At 54.3% G+C, this 7,500-nt stretch overlaps 1 protein-coding gene across 1 annotated transcript in view; it reads left to right on the forward strand.

Annotated features, from left to right (window-relative positions):
* dgkg (diacylglycerol kinase, gamma) overlaps positions 1 to 7,500 on the forward strand; it is an 85,966-nt gene that overhangs the window by 38,741 nt on the left and 39,725 nt on the right.

The raw sequence follows: 7,500 nt of genomic DNA on the forward strand, positions 1-7,500 counted from the left end.
TGTGACATCACAGCATCGTGTGTGACATCACAGCATCGCGTGTGACATCACAGCATCACGTGTGACATCACAGCCTCATGTGTGACATCACAGCATCACGTGTGACATCACAGCATCACGTGTGACATCACAGCATCACGTGTGACATCACAGGCCGGGGTTCAGTGCGTTAAACACAAAGAGACCCGTGCTCCTCGGTCACCGGACGTCTTTGTGTCACGTTCAATATCACGAACACGCTGGAGAACAGGAAGTGGCGTGATGATGTCACAGCGGTTACTTCTGTTTTGCTTCTGTTCCTCTGGCTCCGCCCACACGACGGCGTTTGCATTCAAAACTGAAACCGCGATAAAACGATAAACATGTTTACGATGTTATTATTAAGACTGCTGAGACATGATGATGTTAATCCAGCTGTTCAGTCCTGACGTCACACCCTTTCAGAATAAGACTTCCTGTCCATCTGTTCAGTGGTGACACCCTTTCAGAATAAGACTTCCTGTGGGAGCCTGGTGTTCCCGTTGTTTGAACAGAGTTTTAAAAACATCATCATGACCTTTGACCTCTTTCTAACTGAGCACAGAGCTGATCCTGATCCTGATCCTGATCCTGATCCTGATCCTGGTCCTGATCCTGATCCTGATCCTGATCCTGATCCTGGTCCTGATCCTGATCCTGGTCCTGATCCTGATCCTGATCCTGATCCTGGTCCTGATCCTGGTCCTGATCCTGGTCCTGATCCTGATCCTGGTCCTGGTCCTGATCCTGATCCTGGTCCTGATCCTGATCCTGATCCTGACCCTGATCCTGGTCCTGATCCTGATCCTGATCCTGGTCCTGATCCTGATCCTGATCCTGATCCTGGTCCTGATCCTGATCCTGGTCCTGGTCCTGATCCTGATCCTGATCCTGATCCTGGTCCTGGTCCTGATCCTGGTCCTGATCCTGATCCTGATCCTGGTCCTGGTCCTGATCCTGATCCTGATCCTGATCCTGGTCCTGGTCCTGATCCTGATCCTGGTCCTGGTCCTGATCCTGATCCTGGTCCTGGTCCTGATCCTGATCCTGGTCCTGGTCCTGATCCTGATCCTGATCCTGATCCTGATCCTTCACATGTTCACACCGACCTTGGTTCTGTTTGGTTTGGACCCGGAACTCTTATTTTGAAAGGGTGTTCGGTCACTGAACAGTCTTTATCACCTACAGACGAACTCTAATCACAAGGACATGAAACATGAACATAACGAGTTTTAATAAGTGGTGTTGTTGCTTTTACTGAAGCTCTGAACCCAACGGTCGGCCCGTCGCTCTGAGTCATCACTGCAACAACAACAACAACAACAACAACAACACCCCCCCCCCCCCCCCCCCCCCCAGGCTGAGAGAGAGGAGCTGCTCTGTGTGGACAGAAGCAATTAGCAGACTCATCCGTGAGCTTCTCTGCCTCTCGGGTCGGTTTCCTTCTTTAATTGGAGGAAAGAAACACGCCGCCCGGACCCTGTTGCTTAGCAACCTTTCCACCTGGTCCTGACGGAGACGGAGCTGAGACGCTCAGGGACGTTTACACGCAGGTGACCAGCGAGGGCGGCGAGGTTTCACTCGAGGCAGACGTCACCTGTGGACGACTGCACAGTGTTGATGTCACCGCTGCTGCGTCGGCGTTTGGACTCACAGCAGCGACTCACGCTGCTCTCATGCAGTTATACATCAGTATATACTCTATATATAGAGGACTGGGTCCAGGACTGGGTCCAGGACTCGGTCCAGACCTGGGTCCAGGACTCGGTCCAGGACTCAGCCCAGGACTCAGCCCAGGACTCGGCCCAGGACTCGGTCCAGGACTCGGTGAACGCTTCAGTGTTGTGATGTAAACCACGCTGAGAACACGGCGTTTTGCCAAACTTTGTGCTGAGTCATCAGCGTATAAGTCAGTCGGGGCCATCTGATGTTTTTTCTCCTGTGAAACGCTTCGACAGCATCACGCCGGTGACTGAAACCGTCCACCGCTCCACTGCTCCACCGCACCGCACATATGCCCGTGCAGAAGCAGTCGTGACACGAGTGTGAGGGGACATATGTGCACGGGGTCCAGTGGAACGGGGGTTTGGCAGGAAGACGATGAACCGCAGCGACGTTGTGTAACTGCACCCCCACTGATAACTGCACACACACACACACACACACACACACACACACACACACACACACACACACACACAGACGCACACAGACACACATACACACACAAACACACACTGCCACCGTGTTGGACGCAGCGATGGAGGACGTCAGGGTTTGGCTCCGTGAGGCTTGCCGTCCACGGCCCGTTTGGGAGAGGTGGGCTTTAGTAAAGCACGTTTGCACGTGTACGAGCACGAGTGTGCGCACGTGTACGAGCACGAGGCCTACGGCGGTTCTGAGGTCATTTCCTGTGCGCCTGTTGGGACGTAGAAAAAAGAAGGAGGGACCATGCGCGGACATTTCAAACAATGGCGGTGAAAGGTTCACGTTGGTGTGATGCGGAGGTGGAGTGTTTACTGCAGATTTGGTCGATGAAAAGATTCAAAAACAGTCGACAAGACGCACAAAAACTCCGAGGTCTACGGAAAGATCTGGAAACAAAGCCACGCATCGCCATGACGTCATCAATGCGTGTGACGTGTTACGGCGTGATGACGTATAGGCAGCAAGAAGCATTCTCCGAGGCCCAGGTAGTGTGAGTACAAACGGGCCTGGAGGGGGGGACAAGGACCCTAAAGCACGGGGCACGGGACGGAGGCACAGTGGGAGGGCACCCTGAGAGTCATCAGTGAACCCAACACCTGCACGTCTTTGGACTGTGGGAGGAAACCGGACACAGGGAGAACATGCAAACTCCACACAGAAGGCCCCGGATTCAAACCAGGAACCCTCTCGCTGTGAGGGGATAGTGCTAACCACCACTGCACTGTGCCGCCTTGTACCGTGTGGTTATTTAATATTTAGATGATTTTGCACATGTGCACGGACATTACCTTTATTATCTGTTATTGAATTATCAGAGAACGCTGTGGTGACGTCGTCTGTGGCGACGTCGTCTGTGGTGACGTCGTCTGTGGCGACGTCGTCTGTCGGGACGTCGTCTTCTTCTTCTCCTGAAACCCTCGGACGGTTCAGGGCCGTTGGACAAACGGCGGCGACAGATGGTGGAGTATCTGCGAGCGCACGACACCTGAGCAGAGCGGCCTCTGACTCACAGCAGAGGGGGGGGGGGGGGGGGGGGGGCATCAGTAACCCTCCAATCTGCCGCCCTCTCCATACAGGGTTTGTGCTTCCTGCCGTCCCGCCGCAGAGCTCTCCGCCGCCCGGGCTGTGGTCGCTATGGAGACGGCAGGCTGTGTGCACAGTCATCTGTCCTTTAGCGCGCTGACTTCATTGTGGGAGACACAGTGTGGAGCGTGTGCTTGGCTCGCTCCGGACTGTGCTTTCTGTTTCACTCTCCTCCTGTTCTCATGTTTAGGATCTTCTTTGATTCGTCCACAGCGGCGAAGTGCAGAAGGAGGCATGAGACACAAACACACGCTATAATGAACACGACCAGAACAGGACGTACACAGACTCCTGGGTCACGGTGCAGCACGAACAGAGCGAAACCTTGTTGTTGTGGAGCCGGTTCCTGTGAGCACCTGTGCTCTGGGTCAGGTGGAGCCGGTTCCTGTGAGCACCTGCGCTCTGGGTCAGGTGGAGTCGGTTCCTGTGAGCACCTGTGCTCTGGGTCAGGTGGAGCCGGTTCCTGTGAGCACCTGTGCTCTGGGTCAGGTGGAGCCGGTTCCTGTGAGCACCTGCGCTCTGAGTCAGGTGGAGCCGGTTCCTGTGAGCACCTGTGCTCTGGGTCAGGTGGAGCCGGTTCCTGTGAGCACCTGCGCTCTGGGTCAGGTGGAGCCGGTTCCTGTGAGCACCTGCGCTCTGAGTCAGGTGGAGTCGGGGCTGCAGACCTGCAGACGTCAGCTCTGCCCCGGGTTCGTTCTGGTGAAAGGTTCAGTGCATTCAGACACTTCTGTCATCGTCTTAATCACTTCAGAGCGTCTTCTCTGACGCTTAAACTCGTTTGTCTTGGTTCTTGCAAAATAAAGAACGTAGCTCTGACTCTGCTTGGACCTGCAGCGTCTCTCCTTCACGCAGCACGCAGGGTGAAGCAGCTGCCGCCTGTCTCCTGTCACAGTGTCCTGCATCAGGGGGGGGAGAGCTGCACCATCATTCTTCCTCCACCTCAGCCAGAGCAGCTGAAAAAAGCTTTAGACATGCCTGATGTGAACATGAGGGTGCAGCAGGTCCAGGCACTGGGCTCACTGTGGGGGTCACTGTGGGGGTCACTGTGGGGGTCACTGTGGGACTCACTGTGGGGGTCACTGTGGGGGTCACTGTGGGGGTCACTGGGGCTCACTGTGGGGGTCACTCAGAGTGTTTCCCATCCGTTCCCTAAAACGATCTTCCCCCGGTTCAGGGAACAACCAGATGACTGAAGTTCCCTGGTGTCCATGTGCCGGGGTCTGACCCGGGGGGACGCTGTTTCCATGGTGATGGACCTTAACCTGAATATAACCAGGGTTAAACTGCAGGAGACGCTCTGAGAGTTATAGTTATGAAGCTTATTTAAACGTGACGTCAGTCTGGGAGTGGGTTCAGTGGCAGATCAACATGAACTTACAGAATCAATACTGGGAGTGAACGGAGGCGTCTGCGGACTCACGCGGGTCGAACTCTCACTTGACCTGCAGCCTGGAAAGAATGTGGTGAGAGGAATGTGAGAGGAGGAAATCACACCATGTCAGCAGCCGTTAGAGATGCCACCTCACGTTACAGCGAGGAAGCCGACCCCCCTGCAGCGCGGGTCCCTGCAGGAGAGCCCGTGGACGGGGGCACAGGCGGAATGTGTTTGTGCGTGCGCTGCACATGCCTGCGTGCGCTGCACATGCCTGTGTGCGCGCCCTGCAAGATGACTCCTGGTGTTAACGGCCACTTCCTGCCGTGCACCGTGATCCCTGACGGTGCTGTCGGTCAGGAGGGCGAAGACGAGCCGCCGCTGCCTCTGATGGACATATAAGTCTCGAGCTGCTTCTCTCACCTGATTGGCAGAAGCTGCAGCAGGACGACTTCTGAGGACCAGGGAGGACAAAGCCGAGCGCCAATCACACGTTTCTCTCACGACAGCTCGGGAAAAACAACCGTCAGGAGCCGACGGTGCAGAGAAACCATCTGACCACAGAGGCCGTTAAAGGCCCCGTCTGGTTCAGTCTGGTTCAGTCTGGTTCGTTATCGGAGCCTGAAAACAGGATCTTTAGAAACCGGGTCCCAGAGTGTGCAGACTGTAAACGCCCCCCATGGCGCTGTGGTCTGGACGGTGAAACCTCTGACCTCTGACCCCGTGGCGTCATGGCCCCACCTCTGACCTCTGACCCCGCGGCGTCACGGCCCCACCTCCAACCTCTGACCCCGCGGCGTCACATAACAACAACAGTGCTGCTGCGTGAGAGGACAGAGACGGACCCAGAGACTGTTTACTGAGCTGGACTCTGAGCCACATGCATGGGACTGAATGAGGCTCAGCACAGATGTCTCCCTTTTCCCTGATGCTCTGAATAAGGAGCTAAACTGCTCTAGGCTCTGTTTCTAAATCCAGTTCTAAGAAGCTGTGAAAAGTCTCTGAATGTAGTGAGAAAGTGGCGCCTGGGAGTGCTTTGGGACGGGGAAGGGGCTCCCAGCAGCCCCCTCTGCTCAGTGAGGACACTAACTGCAGAGTGAAGGGGCTCCCAGCAGCCCCCTCTGCTCAGTGAGGACACTAACTGCAGAGTGAAGGGGCTCCCAGCAGCCCCCTCTGCTCAGTGAGGACACTAACTGCAGAGTGAAGGGGCTCCCAGCAGCCCCCTCTGCTCAGTGAGGACACTAACTGCAGAGTGAAGGGGCTCCCAGCAGCCCCCTCTGCTCAGTGAGGACACTAACTGCAGAGTGAAGGGGCTCCCAGCAGCCCCCTCTGCTCAGTGAGGACACTAACTGCAGAGTGAAGGGGCTCCCAGCAGCCCCCTCTGCTCAGTGAGGACACTAACTGCAGAGTGAAGGGGCTCCCAGCAGCCCCCTCTGCTCAGTGAGGACACTAACTGCAGAGTGAAGGGGCTCCCAGCAGCACCCTCTGCTCAGTGAGGACACTAACTGCAGAGTGAAGGGGCTCCCAGCAGCCCCCTCTGCTCAGTTCCTGCCTTTAAAAACCTGCATATTCACAATAACGTGGGTGGAAAAAGACTCTCTGCAGCTTTTCATGAGAGGGTGTGTGTGTGTGTGTGTGTGTGTGTGTGTGTGTGTGTGTGTGTGTGTGTGTGTGTGTGTGTGTGTGTGTGTGTGTGTGTGTGTGTGTGTGTGTGTGTGTGTGTGTGTGTGTGTGTGTGTGTGTGTGTGTGTGTGTGTGTGTGTGTGTGTGTGTGCTGGCTCAGACTGAAGGTCAGGGGAAGTATCAGTGACAGGAAGTGAGTGCCTGCCAGGTTCAGGCCAGGTTACCACGGTAATGAATGACCGTGCTGAGTGACACCTGGCTGGACTTAAAGACGAGAGGAACGGCACACACACACACACACACACACACACACACACACACACACACACACACACACACACACACACACACACACACACACGAAGCTCCTGAAAAAATGTTTTTTTTCTGTTCTGACCCTAAAACTGTCTCCAGTGTTTTCACGTTATGTCGTGAAGGAGACGTCCGTGTGTCTCAGGCAGCTTCAGTTGCTAATTAAGAACTTCAAAAGAACAGTGAAGCCTCCAGAGCGTCAACAGTGACCAATGAGTCACTCGTCTGACCGTCTTGTTGGTCGGATGATCTCTGGTGTGGCTTCCATGAAACCATGTGGCGACAAAACCATTTTATCCAGCTGAACGAGCACTCACAGGCGCCACTATCTCACTACTTCTGTGTCCTCTAGGAGCATAAAGGTGTGTTAAAGTGTCCTCTAGCAGCATAAACGTGTGCTAAAGTGTCCTCTAGGAGCATAAACGTGTGTTAAAGTGTCCTCTAGGAGCATAAACGTGTGCTAAAGTGTCCTCTAGCAGCATAAACGTGTGCTAAAGTGTCCTCTAGGAGCATAAACGTGTGTTAAAGTGTCCTCTAGGAGCATAAATGTGTGTTAAAGTGTCCTCTAGGAGCATAAATGTGTGTTAAAGTGTCCTCTAGGAGCATAAACGTGTGCTAAAGTGTCCTCTAGGAGCCTAAACGTGTGTTAAAGTGTCCTCTAGGAGCATAAACCTGTGTTAAAGTGTCCTCTAGGAGCATAAACGTGTGTTAAAGTGTCCTCTAGGAGCATAAATGTGTGTTAAAGTGTCCTCTAGGAGCATAAATGTGTGCTAAAGTGTCCTCTAGGAGCATAAACGTGTGCTAAAGTGTCCTCTAGGAGCATAAACGTGTGTTAAAGTGTCCTCTAGGAGCATAAACGTGTGCTAAAGTGTCCTCTAGGAGCA

This window comes from Echiichthys vipera (assembly GCF_963691815.1).
Source record: "Echiichthys vipera genome assembly, chromosome: 10".
Taxonomy (NCBI): Eukaryota; Metazoa; Chordata; class Actinopteri; order Perciformes; family Trachinidae; genus Echiichthys; species Echiichthys vipera.